The sequence below is a fragment of the Lactuca serriola genome, chromosome 1, assembly GCF_051521515.1.
Source record: "Lactuca serriola cultivar US96UC23 chromosome 1, Lser_US96UC23_V15, whole genome shotgun sequence".
Taxonomy (NCBI): domain Eukaryota; kingdom Viridiplantae; phylum Streptophyta; class Magnoliopsida; order Asterales; family Asteraceae; genus Lactuca; species Lactuca serriola.
The window spans coordinates 60,145,396-60,162,221 of NC_136408.1; the positions used below are offsets into that span (position 1 = coordinate 60,145,396).

Consider the following 16,826-nt stretch of genomic DNA (forward strand, 5'->3'; position numbering starts at 1 on the left):
ATGGCATATTGTACTTAATACTATCTATTTATATCCAAACAAAACACAAATACAATTTTAAAATATATTATTTTGTTAAAAACTTCTTAATACTGTTTTTTCAGTTTTTGTCCAATGACACAATGGTCAATTTCAAAAAAAAAAAAAAAAACACCTAGGCTGATAACTTAGACAACCAGGGACCAAAATCATTGTAAAATAGTAATATAAGAACCAAAATTGCAACCCGGCTCCTTTAGGAACCAATGAAAAGATCAAATGAACACAGGGACCAAAAATGTAATTTACTACAACTATAAATACCTTATCACAAACAATAACAGTCTGGTCTGGTTAGTCTCTGAAGCCAATTGTGTTGAAATCATAGGCTCTTTATACACCAAAGCTATTCAATATAGTTGTGGCAAAGTTTTGTAGTGAATAGAGTTTTAGGAGGTGATACAATAGAGTAGATAGCAATACATTGCATTCAGATTGTATATAATCCTGATAAATGTGACCTTGTTGCATGTGCTAGATACATGTTATCTTGTTGCATACAGCAGATGCAACAAGATCGCATTTATCTGGATTATAAACAATGTGAATACAACATTTTGCTATCTAATCTATTAGATCAACTCCTAAATGTTGTACCACACACTTCATTGTGATGTTTGCAAAATCATTTCTCTTGAAGGGCGTTTGTTTCAGATAAATGCACATTCTGTGTCACCAAAAAAGAGAAAAATTAGAATCATTATAAACTAATAATAAACAAAAGTATGAATCGCTAATCTAAACTCTGCCTTTATGGAATATCCTAGGGCTTTGCTATGTTTAGTAGAGTATTTGCTTTAATGATATCATAAAACTTTTCAAAAATGCTATTATTTAAGATCTCAAATCGTACTAGAGTAGAAATTTGTAAAACCAATAATACCAAATTTGGGCAATATTTTACTATCCAAAACAAAACCACATAAACCCCTAATCTAGCTTTTATTTGTATATACTACAGCTTGCTATTTTTCAAACTTTGTTGAAACATTGAAATCATTAGAAAACACCAATCCTCAAAAAAGGTATTAGGGGTTGTTGAATCGAAACCCTAATGTGTTAACTAGATGTAATTGTGGACAACCAACCAGCGAAAAACCCTACAGAACTCAGATAAAACAAAATAAAGAATAGAAAAGACAATAAGAATGAAAGCTTACAGAGATGTTGATAATTTCATGGAGTGTTTATGTGTATCTGATTCTGAAACGATGGTTTTGTATATCTCCGGCGAAGGACGGCGATGTTTGGGTACGGAGTTAAGCTATTGGGTTTGGTTTGTTGATATCGAGACGAGTGAAACGTATCTTATATATATAACGCCACCGACCTATCCCTTTCCATTTCAAGTTCCAAACGGTTACATAATTTAAAGCAGATTTTTCCAAAATTAATAGTTTTTAATTTATTTTATGAAAAATTAAATATGGTAATTCTATAAATATCATTTTCATTATTAATTGAATATTTTTTGTTTTTGTTTTTAGTTGTTTTTTTTTTCTTTAGTCTATTTTATTTTTGAGTGTTTATTTAATATTATTTAATCTATTTGATTTATTATTATTATTATTACTAAAAGTATATTATAAATAACAATAATGTAAATAATAATAACAATACAAAGTTTATTTTTTATTTATTATCGAATATGAAACAAAATTATCTCCTAAAAATGTAAGCAACTTTATGTTTTAGTTTATCCATCTCTCTCAACAACACACACAAAAAAAAATACTGAACCCTAGAACTTGATCTTCAGTATGCAACTTACCATTCATAGAAATGATTTTTTTTAATGGAAAGAGTATCGAGAGATATCAGCAGTCATATTTAAAGAGAGATAAACATGCATATTATAAGGTTTTGGGTCACGATGTTCAACATAAGGTTACAGTGTTCAAAATATGGGACATTGGGAATGCATGTGTCAGAGGAAGGAAGAGGGTGGCATCGATAACTATTGTGGGAGGCGACGATCTTAAAAAAAGAAATATAAGGAAAAAACTATTTTGATACTTGGTTCCAAGTAATAGTTTCCAAACAAAGTTTAATATTGATTATCTTGTACTTCATACAAGTATTAATCTACACGTACTGCTTTGAACAATCTACCTAATTAGAGCTACGAAAAGCGCTTAAGTGATGTTGAGGCTACGAGGGTAGTGGTGGACAATTAGACCATCTTATTTAATTAGAGTTAAAAAAATGTGCATACCAAACGTTATTAATGTTGATTAATAGGTCGTCTCTTAATGGAACAAGTAACAGGGTTAGCAAACAACCAATTAGTCTCTCTCTCTCTCTCTCTCTCTCTCTCTATATATATATATATATATATATATATATATATATATATATATATATATAGGGTTAGGTTATTTTATTTTTACTAACTAGTGTGTGCCAGAATGCACAGATCTAGACCATCGGATGGAATATAATCAAAGGTCATGATATGAGGGTCTATGATAGTAGAATAGGATAACATGTACCACATAATCACACAAATTTCAGCATAAGGGCATTTTAGTCAATTAACCTATATTAAAAAAGGAAATTTTCGGATTTTTAGGGATGATTAATTCCTTTATTTTTTAAAAATCTGAATATTTTAAATTAATTCAAATTTAAAAATCCGATTTTATTCTGTCAGAATGATAGAATGCCAACTATAAACTAGTAAATATATTTTTCGATTTTCTTCTGTCAAAATGGCAGAATGTCAAACATAAACTAGTAAAAACATTCTGAAAGAATACACAAATCAATTCTTGAACTAATAATATAACAAATAATTACATTGTATGATTGTGATTCATTGAATAATAACAACATTCTGAAAGAAAAAAAAAAAAAAAACATCAAAATCTAACAAAAACACTAATCTATTCTGAAAGAATATTATTTTTAAGCAACACTTTATACATTGTAGCATAACACATCCTGGTATAATACACTCTCGTTCTATATGTTTTCTTTCTTCTCCACATCAATGTTAGCCTCTTCAAAACCTAAATCCACAAAGAAAAGATAATCAAGTTTCAAAAATTAAACAATTCAATGCATTCTAATAGAATACAACAATAAATATTCTTACAGAATAAACTATTCTTGCAGAATATTCTACTTGGATATTCTACTTTACTTCTAACAGAATATTTCAACACAAGTATAAACATGTTACCTTAACATATTCTGACAGAATCTTCCCAATAAGTCCAACATATCAAACTTGCCTCTTTTACACAAAAACTTTCCCTTTTTGACATTATATCAAACACTTGGAGAGCATGTTTTATTATCAACATTCAAAAAACGCAATAGTACAAGCAACATTCAAAAGCATTGATAACAGAAAAAATTGATTCTTGATTCTGAATCACTTCCAAAATCAAAACTAGTAGATAGAAAATTTGAGTGTAATGTTTCAATATTTTCTTAGGATTCAAGCCCTAAAACAGAATAAGACAATCCAATTCCATTATTGAATTCTCAGATTGGAAATTTGTAATCATACAAACGAATTGCGAAATAAACCAAAACTAAAAATAAAGGAAAGTAAAACCACACCTGGATTGAAGAAAGAACAAATTCATATCGGCTAAGTTATGCTCTAGTGATGGCCCAAACTTAAACCGATTTAGGGCTTTTATGTCTTGTTCGTCATTTGGCTGATTGAGTAAGGGATACAAATCATTCACAAAGGAGGTCACGAAGGAACGGAACAGATGAACGAAAAGGGGGAAAAGGAAGGCTCACAGGAGGCACCATTTTCGTCGATTGATTGCGAGATGGAGAAGCAGCAAAGTTTTGCTCGTCTCTTCCGGCTACAAGGTGTGAGGTCCAGGCTTTGCAAGCAACGTTAGTAGCAAAGACGATCCTTTTGACCTCTGTGGTTGATGGGAACCTCGGAGGAAGAAAAAGAGAGGAAAGCGGGTTCGATGGGAGTTCGATCGGCAGCCATTCGTCGCAAGTGAGGACCTCGGTGATGTTTGCTTGAAAATCACTCAATAGAAGAAATGTCGTTCACCTGATGATTGATAGTGGAGATGATGGCTGCCATGGTGGGTTTCTTCTCTTGGAATAATGAAAGAGTAGATGGTGAAGATTGAAGAAACAATTTAAGGACGAATGGTGAGTGTTTTTCTAGGGTTAACAAACTAGTTTCCCTGGACATTAAACGTTTTAAATATTTACCAAAATTAAATATAGCCAAGATTACTATTATACCCTTTTATGATTTATTATTGAATTTATTTTTGCTTAATTCTGATTGGTTGTTAGAGGCACACAATATTTGTTGAAAAACATTTGAACCTAGCTCTCTCTCTCTCTCTCTATATATATATATATATATATATATATATATATATATATATATATATATATATATATATATATACACACACACACATTACTTTCTTTTAATTTAAAGTTAATGAATTATTTATGTAGTTTTGTTTTTATACACATTTAATCACTTATGTGTTTTCCTGTACACATACGACCATTGAAATAGTTTGGATTATTCACAAAATATCATTATGACCGACTGATGTATGTTTTTAGGTCAACGATGTTTTGATTTTGTCCACATTTAGTTCTTTATGTTTTGTTTTTGTACAAATTTAGTCACTTGTGTTTTGTTTTTGTATACATTTAGTCACTCATCATGTGTTTGATTTTTCTAGAATTTCAAGAATTGAGTTAATGTGATCATCTAGTAAAAAACAAGAGTTCATATTTTCATGTGTTCATTTGAAAAAAAAATCCAAGTTAGTAAGTCTATATATAGAAAAAGAATTGGTTATATTGAGACGTAATGGATCCAAGGAGTTTAAAGAATAACAAGAAATCCATCAATCGAACCAAGTTTAAGATATGATTGATTATGAATTCTATAATGATTTCGTAGATCCTGATTATGACATAGATGATGTACAACCAGTTCTTGGAGGGTCATCTAAGTATCCTTATCCTCATGGGGGTAGAACAATAAGTCCACCAATCGAACCAAGTTTAATATATGATTGATTTTTGGAATTAATGTTTGTTTTATTGTTTAAATGATGTTTAAGAGTTGTTAACAGAGCTTTCACTTTTGACAGATCCTAGAACATAGAGGAGACTTGCAATTATTAATAACTTAAACATATATGTTCAAAGAGATGAAAGATTTAGGCACATGAAGTTTGTCTGACTTTCTTGGTTTTGGATTGAAGTTAATTGGTCAATTCATTGTCCCTAAGCTTGAGGCTCTACCTGTTAGCATTTGTGTGCTCAAAGTAAACTCATTTGAGTTAGAATATTTAGGTATCAATATTTATTGCTAATAATTTTTCATTAGTTTGATTGATAATTGATGAATTATGCCACTTATTTTTGTAAAAGTTTCCTCCACCAAGCAAGCTAGATTCCAAAGTCTTTGGTAACCAAAACAAATCCATAAAACCTTACCATAATGAGCCAAAGTTCGATAGATTAGAATAGAGGAGGTAAATTTTCTCCAACAAGCAACATAAAGCTTGTTGTTTTTGAAAAAAAAATGGAACACTGAAAAACATATGTGACTAAATGTGTACAAAAGACAAACATAATTAGCTAAATAAATACAAAAACAAAACATAAGTTACTAAATGTGAACAAAAGCAAAACACTATTAGCCGGAAAACACACTAGTCGGTCATAAGTATTTCGTGCACAATCCAAATAAGTTTAATGGTCATATGTGTACAAAAAAGATTAGTGACTAAATGTGTACAAAAACAAAACTATGTTACCCTTATCAATCATAATCCCTTTAATTTAATTGGACTAATGCATGCATTACATGAATTGAGAAAAGACATTATAACACAACTAAAAAATTTGAGGTGGCAAATATGAATATATATATATATATATATATATATATATATATATACATATATATATATATATATATATATATATATATATATATGTTTAGCTTCTATGGAAAACAAAAAAACCTTAAAAATCATAAAATTGCATAAAAATACTTATAGATCACAAAACTTTTTTTTGAAAAAATCGCACTTTTTATTACAAATTCGCTGAATTTTTTTTTTTGAAAAAATTGATTATTTTTTTTCAACGAATTTTTAAATAAATATGTGATTTTTTCATATATAAAATCAAAAAAAAAGTTTTGTGATCTCTAAGTATTTTTTTATGCATTTTTATGATTTATAGGGTTTTCTTGCTTCCATATAAACCTTCCATATATATATATATATATATATATATATATATATATATATATATATATATATATATATATATATATATATATATATATATAAAAGGGTAAATTAAACTATCTAATACTAAATTTAAACAATAATTTTTTAAAATCTTGTAATAATGACTATAACTACCCAAAAAAATAAAAGATTTTTTTCTTATTAGTGGAGTATAAATATGATTTTTATAAAATTTTCTCTCAAAATAACAAAAATAAAATGTTTTTTACCACTTGGTTTAGACAATTTTATTCATAAATAAATAAATCACAATATTTTCGTAAATTTATTGAATTTGTTTTTAACTATACTTTTTAGATGAAAAATCCAAATATATTTGTAATTGTATGTAAATTTATATTTATAATATCTAATAAATAAAAATGACGTTGTGTCAAATGATAACTTTCTAAAGTATTAAACTATCTAATGATGTCACGTGTCAATGCTAAAATTCATTTCCACTTAGATTTTTTTTAAAACAAAATCAATTAATATAATTAATATTATTCCTAATTTTATTCACATATTTATAGCTTTTGACTTTAAATTTTCATTTCCGTTTAGCTTTTAAAGGAATAAAATCATTAATTATAATTAATACTATTACTAATTTTACTCCATTATTTATAGCTTTGGATTTTAAAATTCATTTATTATTAGCTTTTTAAAAAAAACAAAATCAATAAATATAATTAATATTATTCCTAATATTACTCCCTTATCTATAGTTTTTGACTTTAAAATTTATGATAACTAAATTATGTTATTAACATTTAAAGGTATATCCCTTTTAAATTCGCAAAATATTTTTCTATTTTAAATTTGAATTCTGAAAACAGGTTTTTTTTTGTTAAATTCCATAATTGAAATCTATACTACCTAATAAATAAAAATAATTTTCAGTTAGATATTACATTTTTAAAGTATTAAGCTATCTAATGATGTCTTGCGGTAAAGATAAACTCGTTTCACTTAGATTTTCTTGAAAACGAAATCAATTAATATTACTAAGATTATTCCTAACTTTACTCTATTATTTATAGCTTTTGACTTTAGAATTCATTATCATTTAGCTTTTAAAAAAAATAAATAGATTAATATTATTCATAATTTTACTCCCATTATTTATAGGTTTTGAATTTAAAATTCATTTATGCTTAACTTTTTTAAAAAACAAAATCATTATATACAATTAATATTATTCATAATTTTACTTCCTTATTTATAGTTTTTGACTTTAAAATATATGGTAACTAAATTATGTTATTAGCATTTAAGAGTATATCCTTGTAAATTAGCAAAATATTTTTCTATTTGAATTTTGAATTTTGAAAACAAAGTTTTTTTTTGTTGAATTTCATAATTGAAATGTATACTACCTAATAAAGAAAAATAACTTTGTGTCAAATGACACTTTTCTAGAATATTAAGTTATCTAATGATGTCATGTGGCAATACTAAAATTATTTCCGCTTAGATTTTTAAAAAAACGAAATCAATTAATATAAACAATATTATTCTTACTTTTACTTCTTATTTATAGTTTTTGATTTTAAAATTCATTCCCGTTTAGTATTTTTTTTTGTTTTAAAAAATAATCAGTAGATATAATTAATATTATTCTAAATTTTACTCAATTATTTATAGCTTTTGAGTTTAAAATTCATTTATGTTTAACTTTTTTTTAAAAGGAAATCATTATATATAATTAATATTATTCATAATTTTACTCCTTTATTTATAGTTTTTTACTTTAAAATACATTGTAACTAAATTATGTTATTAACATTTAAGAGTATATCCCACGTAAATTAGCAAAATATTTTTCTATTTGAATTTTGAAAACAACATTTTTTTTTGTTGAATTTCATAATTGAAATTTATACTGCCTAATAAATAAAAATGACTTTGTGTCAAATAACACTTCTCTAGAGTATTAACTAATATAATGATGTCATGTGGCAATGAAAAAATTATTTCTTCTTAGATTTTTTAAAAACGAAATCAATTAATATAATTAATATTATTCCTAATTTTACTTCTTACTTATAGCTTTTGGCTTTAAAATTCATTCTCATTTAGTTTTTTTTTAATCAGTAGATATAATTAATATAATTCCTAATTTTATTCCATTATTTATAGCTTTTGACTTTAAAATTCATTTATGCTTAGTTTAAAAAAAACAAAATCATTAAAAATAATTAATATTATTTCTAATCCTTTATTTATAACTTTTGATTTTAAAATATATGGTAACTAAATTATGTTATTAACATTTAAGCGTATATCCCTTGTAAATTAACAAAAAAAAAATCTATTTGAATTTTGAAATTTGAAAAACGGTTTTTTAGTTGAATTCCATAATTGAAATACCAAAAAACAAGAAAATCGTTTATGATTGTAACACCGTGTAAATCGGAAAATTATCTCTTAATTCAAAACTTTAGAGCAATTTAATTTATATCTTTCTTTTTCCAACTGAAGAGCCAAAATCTCCTAGATGATAGTGTAAGATCCTAGGGTTTTTTTCTTTTTTTGAAGATAATGCCTTCCTTATTAGAAAAACAATATATACATATATATGATTGCATGGGAGGCTGTTACTCTCATGATTTTGAGTTCAGGCATATGATTAACTATTTTCTTCTCATTTTTTTTGTTCGAGGTTCTTTCTTTACTTTGATATTTTTATATGTTATTAAGTGTTATCTTCTTTAATCTAATCTCTTTATTTTGAACATGCATTTGATGTTGATTGTTATCTTCTTTACCTTGTTCATCTTATTTAGATTTCCTTCTCTTAGCTATGAAAGATCTTTATGCCCAAGTGCAATGTTTTAAAAATCGGTTTTTAGTTGAACCGGTCTGGTGACCGATTCACATTTCACCCGGTTCGACCACCAATTCAATCAAGAAAAATTCTAAAATTTGGCGGTAGCGTGTGTTGGCCTTCGATTGTGTATACTCCGAAATGTTTAGTTTTCTTTGGAAATGTGTTGTTTTTTTAACGGGTTAAATAAAATCCAACTATACAAGTCTAATAAACGGTTTAAACAATTTTCATCGGTTCTATTAAACCGACTTAACTTGGTTTTTGAAGAAACGTCTGATTCGATCTTGTCTAGAAATTGACATTAAATCGATCCTTATGGAACCGCTCTTGTCTCCGGTTTCCGTTCGAACAGGTTTTGTAAACATTTTCCAAAAGTCATTATAGAATGATATCTGCTAATGACATATGATCATATAGGGTCATATTTATAGAAAGTTACTATTAATTGATTATTTATCAAAGTAATTTGATTATTAATAAATAATATCAACACTTGTATTTAATTGGAAAAACGTTATTTTATGAATATAATATTTTACCAACATATTGAGAATTATTGTTTCTAAGAAATAATAACAAAATGAGTAAATTACTAAAATCGTTCCTAAGGTTTGGTAAAAATTGCATGTTTGGTCCCTAAATTCTTCTTTGCACTCGGATCGTCCCTGTGGTTTGGTTTTGTTGCGTTTTTCGTCCCTTGCATACATAAAATTAGGGACCAAGCGTGCAATTTTGACCAAACCATAAGGACGAAAAACGCAACAAAATCAAACCACGGGGACGATTCGAGTGCAAAAAAAATGTTAGGAACAAGGAGCATGTCTAGATAAGTTCCCGAAGGGGCTTCACGATCATGTGACTAAAGGGGCTTCACGAAAATTGCCATAACTTTGGCTACAGATCTCCGTTTTGGGCCTACGACTAGTCAAATCGAATCTTGGAGCAAGGACCATGTCTAGATAAGTACCCGAAGGGGACTTACCCATTTTTGAGTCCATAAATCGCTTTCTAAATGGAGTTATGAACAATTTTATTATTATTCATTGATTTTTGGGTTTTGTTTTTGGGTTTGTATTTGGTCCATGGACTTTTAGGGTTCCATTTTAATTTATGCTTCTTATTTAACTATTTTTGATGTAATTTGGATGATCGGTTATCAATTTTATGAACTTTCATTTTCTCCCAAAATTATGTGTGTGTTAACCCAGATTTTGAACCCAAGCCCATGGTATCCATATAATCAACGTGGTTTTGAATAGATTGACCTGGTTATTCTTTTAGAACCAATAGGTCCACTCTTGTTTATTTATGTTTGTTTTGTACGTTGCATCAACATTCGATAGTGAACTGTAAATCAGCCTGTTTGTCTGATGCCTGGTTATATGAATATAAGTTATGTGTATGTCGACATGTTATGATTGGTTGGGTTGAGGTCGTCCTACTTTGTGCTGAAGGCCAAGACACCCAGGGCGGACCGAATAGACTGTAGGCCATGCGAGGCGGTCCAGTCAAACCGAAGGCCAGGAGGATGGTCCAGATAGGCTAAAGGCTTGGTGTAGCGGTCCAGTCATGTTGAAGGTCTTGAGCGGCCCAGATAGGCCGAAGGCTTGCGAGGCGGTCCAGTCTTGCTGAAAGCTCTGCATGCATGTTGTTTGTTATTGATATATGCATTGTGTGCTGGTACTTTGGGGGAAAGCTCACTAAGCGTTGACTTACAGTTTTGGGCTATGTTTCAGGTACCTCAAATGATCGCGGAAAGGCGAAGGCGTGATCGTACACCTCCTCATGTTTTGATTTATAATTTTAGGAAAACTTTGATATTAAACATGTTTTCAAAACTAAATTGTAAACAATGATGGTTTGTGGACTGGTTTTAAAAGTCTAAATTTTTCATGAATTAAAACATCCCAAAAATACGGTCCAAAAATTTTGTTTTGAAACTTAATATAAAGCCATAAATCATCCATAATCATAAAGAAAATCATGTATCATGTATCTCAAAACATCATATCAATTACTGTAACAAAACCATATGATAAAAATATCAGAGTTTAAACATCCCAGGCTAAAACTGTAGTGTGTGCCATGTGATAATCCCGAACCCTTTCCCTTGCTAGTGGAAGTACCTGAAACCAAAACTGAAACTGTAAGCACGAAGCTTAGTGAGTTTCTAAAACTACCACATACCATACCAATATCATGCAACTAGGAGATACGGTCCCCACCCACTCTCATGGAGATTTGGGCCCCGCCCACACTTCGTTGTCTAGGAGATTCGGGCCCCGCCCACACTCCGTTGTCTAGGAGATTCAGGCCCCGCCCACACTTCGCTACTAACATGTATACAAGTATCACACAGACAATAAGTATATCTACCAAACAATCACATATCTATACTCAAATAATACTATGAGGTTCGGGCCCGCCCACACTAGACTGCTACGAGATTTGGGCCCCGCATACACTCAACTACTAACATATCACATATACGGGCAGGCCTTGGTACCTTCGACTCGTTCCTACTGAAAGGAAACTCACATCTCAAACTGAATGTTGAACTCGTGCGTGAGGAATCTCTGCTGGCTGCTCCCACAACTCCTCGGCTACCACTATATAATAATACTTAGTCAGAAATCTAGCAATCTTGCTTAGGGTAAAATGACCATTCTACTCCTGGTCAAAGTCAACGTTTTGGTCAAAGTCAACCTTCCAGGTTGACTTACCTCACCGAGTCAGCCTATTGACTCGTCGAGTTCTAGAACTTAGAAACCCTAAAATCATGACTCGGCTCGCCGAGTCACACTATGGCATGTCAAGTTCCCATGCTACCCATCATCGCGATTGGACGAACTAACTCGTCGAGTCCTAGCATAGTTAGAAAAGGGATAAAATGATCCAACTCGTCGAGTTCCTTGGCAACTCGTCGAGTTTCATGAACATCATCGAGGATCCTTAATCGGACTCGCCGAGTTCACATATGAACTCGTCGAGTCCCTTGCATATCTAACCTAAACAGCTGATTTCACACTTCTAAGGCTCCAAAATACAGATCCAGATCGTTTCCATGGTCCATTTCTATAAAGTTGGAGACTTGATGGCTTTTCGCGCCTCAAATAGACCCAAACTCAATTTATAGCAACCTACTTCCATGAACATGACCATTGCTGGGACAAAAACAGGTTCAAGACCTCTTTTATGGTTCTGGAGGTTAAATATCATAAGAAAAAGGGATTGCTTGGTATACACCCCATGGTGAGTAACTTATCCTTCTCAAAGGGATCAAAACGACCCATAAATCAACACTAAAAGAGATCTAAGTTATGGGTTATCACGCTAAGAGCTTTTTACCTTAAAAGGTTGCCAAAGATGGATGAAATCCTAGATCTTGATCTTCTCCACAATCTTGATGGATCTAATCTCTTCCAACTCTATTCAATATCACAAAAACACACTCAAAACCTCAATAATCTCTCAAGGATGAAGCTCACAACGAAATAGGATTTTGGAAGGCAGGGAGGTTGGTAAGGGAGTCCTAAAAGGGGTTAAGTGGCTTAAATAGGGTGCAAAACCCCAAAAATAGGGTTTCCTCCTGCCATACCTACTCATTTAGTCAAGGCTTCGACTCGCCGAGTAGACCATTTAAATCCCCGCATCCAATCTGGCATCTACTCGACGAGTTAGGGCTACCAACTCGTCAAGTAGCTTTTACAAAATTAATATTAAATGAACTGATGCGTACCAAGAACGGGGTGTTACATGAATTTTGTAGATTTTACAAATTGTAGGTTAACTATTTATGGATTTAATAAGGAATTTGGGCTTTGGGGTATTGGGTTAAATATGGGATAAATCTAGTGGGAGTCAAGCCTTATCAACGAGTAATTAGAACAAAATCTGATTAATTAGAGGTCGTTTACTTAAGATAATTGTTTATAGATAATTATGTAATTATGGCTTAATTAAATTAATTACAAGATAATTAATCTAATTAGATCTAAATGGATAAATAAACTTGTATGGATTTTAAGGTCCAAAACTATAATATTGTGCAGTTAAAATAGTAATGACATTTAAGCATAATATCTTAACTCAATGGTTAAATTATAGATATTGAAATTTATCAAGGGCACATTTTATACTTAATGACTGATATTGAAATAGTAGACGATCAGTTGGTGATTACATATTAAATGGGTTCATGGAAAAATCATTGAATAATGTAGAAAAACTGTTATAACATGTATTGTATACCCCTAAAAAGCTTAGGAGCCATTCTTTAAAAATAAGTGTTAAGTTTTCAAAGAAATAGGGATAAGAGGAGTAAATCGGTTCACAAGTCAACTACTATAACGATAATAAAATCGAACAAGAAGTTTATTATGAAGTATCAACAAGTAATTAATATATGTGTTACGAGCTAAGCAAGGATTAGTGATATGATTGTAGGTGCCCTAAGAGCTGGAAACCAATCTTAGCTACTTATGTGGTTTTATTATGTGTAACCACTTCTGGTAAGTCTTCTCACTGTACTTGTGGGTTGAATGCACCAATGTCGGCCCACTGGATTGTGTTATGTAGGATGTTAGCTATCTTTGTGTATATTGGGTTGAAAGAAACCCTAGGGCTAGGCCCCAGGGATGGGCCCATGTATGTATGATTGGGTTAAAAGAAACCCCAGGGCTAGGCCCATGTATGTATGATTGGGTTGAAACATATCTCAAGGTTGGGCCCATGATTGTATGTTGGGTTGGAATATACCTTAGGGTTGGGCCCAATTGTATGTTTGGTATGTGGTACTTTGGGGAACTCACTAAGCTTTGTGATTACAATTTATGTTTATGGTTTCAGGTACTTCCAGTATGAAAGGGAAGGGCCTAACGTGATGACATAACATCCCCCTCATGATTCCGCACTTACGATTTTTTACTCTGATGATTTTGGTTATTTTGCATTGTGGTTGACTTTGAGACATATGATGTATGGTATTGATGATTTTTAAAATGAAAATTTTTTATCATTGTTTTGGGATGTTACATAAATGTTGGACCCCGGTTCGACGAAAACTCCAAATCTCAAACGTGGTAAAAATCAATGTCAAAACAACTCATACTTGGGAAGGCAGATGTTACATCGGACATCTAGGCTCTAAGCCATCATTCATGCCAAGGCATATGATCTAATCATAAGACTAACCGATCATTGATCTTGCATGATAACACATTCACACGCTATCAGTATGCAAACAACCTACCACACAAGGACATATATTGTCAAACACAATATAGTAAGAGCACTCACATGAAGCTATCAACTCAAATCTTAATTCTATGCAAACGAAACAGCTAGCATGAATTACCTAATACAAAAAAGAAGTCAAACGAGTAATATCTAACAGAGTTTCACCATATAGTCAAACTGGTCAAAAAGTCATCGGTCAAAACTAAAGTCAACGGTCAAAACGTGCCACGTGTCGGGTCCACTATAAGCCAAAAATAATCATAGATTGACCTCAACCCACGTGTCACGTCCAAGGAGTGGACTTGACGCTAGGGGTGGCAAATCGGGCCATCGTGTCGTGTTTTTATCTGACACGACACGACACGACAAGGTTTTATGTAACACGAACACGACATGACACGATCTCGTGTTTTTTTTAACTAACACGAAAACGAACCAATTAAAAAACGAAAAACACAACACGACACGACAAAGATAACATAAAATAAAAATTAATGTATTTAATTAATATTTATTCATACATAACACGACAAACACAAAAAACACGACCAAAAAATGTTAAATCGTGTCAATTTCATGTCAAAATTTTGAACATGAACACGACACGACACGACGTCGTGTTTTTTACATCTGACACGGACACGACACAAACACGAATTTGAATTTTAATTTCGTCTCAAATTCGTTTCGTTTCGTGTATTTTTATCGTGTCGTGTCATCAATTGCCACCCCTACTTGACGCATTCCCATGGCAGACTAACTCCTTCATTAAGCACTTAATCCATAAAAAATGCTATAATCGTCCATAAACCATCAAAAAGGGTTCTTAAATGGATAATGTTTCCAACTTCATCCATGCACAAGCCTCTAACAATCCATCATTAACCCTATATCTAAAAATGAGGTCAAAAAGACATAAATCTTCTTGTATTGTTCAAAGAGAGCTCAAGTTTACTATTGTTTCATCCCATTAAGTGCATAAATGACCATTCAACAACTCAAAAGCTTGTAGTTTTCCAAACTCCTAGCAAAGGGGACCATACTTGACCAAACTGCTCTAAAACTCTTCTACGTACTAGATCCATGAACGAAACACATAAATATTGGAACTTTATAACTTACAAAGGTTCAAAATATGATGAGCATGCTGAAACTCTTATGAATCTTGATATCTTGTACCAGAAACACTTTACTTCTTCAAGATTCAGTCTAAAAAGGCACCAAAGCACACAAAATCAAAGGAGACTAGGGTTTGCTCTTTAGGGTTTTTGAGAGATGGAGGCCACATAAACGAGGAAACCATGGAAGTTAGAACATTTAAATAGAGCCCAAAGCCCGATACCTAGGGTTTTAGATTGATTGTGATGTTGCGTCATGCCCGCACTTGGACGCGCCGCACCCGACACACACCAACACATTGCGCCAGCCATTCCACGTGTCGTGTTCAAGCCCAAATCTCAACACTTCTAAATCTTAAAATCAAAACTTGGCAATTAGAACATATTCTGAAAAATAGTTGTTACATATTTGGTTAAATATCAATCGACTTGCATGGTCTTAAACATGGGATATCAAAGCTGATTTATTATTGTTTCTACATTATGCAAAAAATTTGCTCCACTTTAAGCTACCATTATTGCTTCGTCATAATTTTGATTACCTGTTTTTTTCTTCTCCAAAATGTAGTTCAATGTTTTGGTGTAATTTTAGACTCTGGAAACACATTATTTGGTTATGTGTCAACTAATTTACAAGTCCCTAAACAAATAGTATCATCATTGTTTATGTTTTGTTATATATATATATATATATATATATATATATATATATGTATATATATATATATATATATATATATTATAATAGATCATTCATTTGTACAAGATCTGAAATCTCTCTTTACTTTTATTCTATACTAAAAAGTTATGATTTTTTAGTTATTTTTCGGTTCCAAACTAGGTTTTAAGTTATTTCTGGTTCCATACCAATGAGCCAAGTTTATTTTTTAATAGTTGGCTCAAAAACTGACACATCAGCCCTTGATTTGAAACTGAAACTAAAACTGGTTCGGTCCGGTCTTTGGTTTTAAGATTTGTCACTTTTAGCTTTCAGTTATTTTGGTTTATGTCCGATTTCAGAATCGAACACACCGTTATGTCATTAAAACATCAAAGTTGTTTCTTAACATTAAGGTTTGACTGACTGTTAATATCAAGCCAAAAAACAAACAAGGAGAGAAGCTCATCGATCATGATCACATATTATAAAGACAATACATATAAAAGAAAAAAGACAAAGCATTTTTTATGTCTATCTTATAACTAAACATGTTAAGTAAACATCAAACTCATTCATTGAAATCCATAAGAAAATATGATTTTTTTAAACAATCAGTGATAATACAATACTAACACTCATTAGCCCACTTAATAAGACTTCATAGGCACTAA

The 16,826-nt window shown here is 30.9% G+C and overlaps 1 long non-coding RNA gene across 1 annotated transcript; it reads right to left on the reverse strand.

Moving 5' to 3' along the window:
- Positions 1 to 395: 395 nt before the first annotated feature.
- LOC145068800 (uncharacterized) lies at positions 396 to 1,315 on the reverse strand. Its single transcript, XR_013689128.1, has 2 exons — positions 1,200 to 1,315; positions 396 to 706 (listed from the first exon to the last, which is right to left on the reverse strand). It is a non-coding gene; the product is annotated as an uncharacterized LOC145068800 (long non-coding RNA).
- Between the last annotated feature and the right edge of the window lie 15,511 nt (positions 1,316 to 16,826).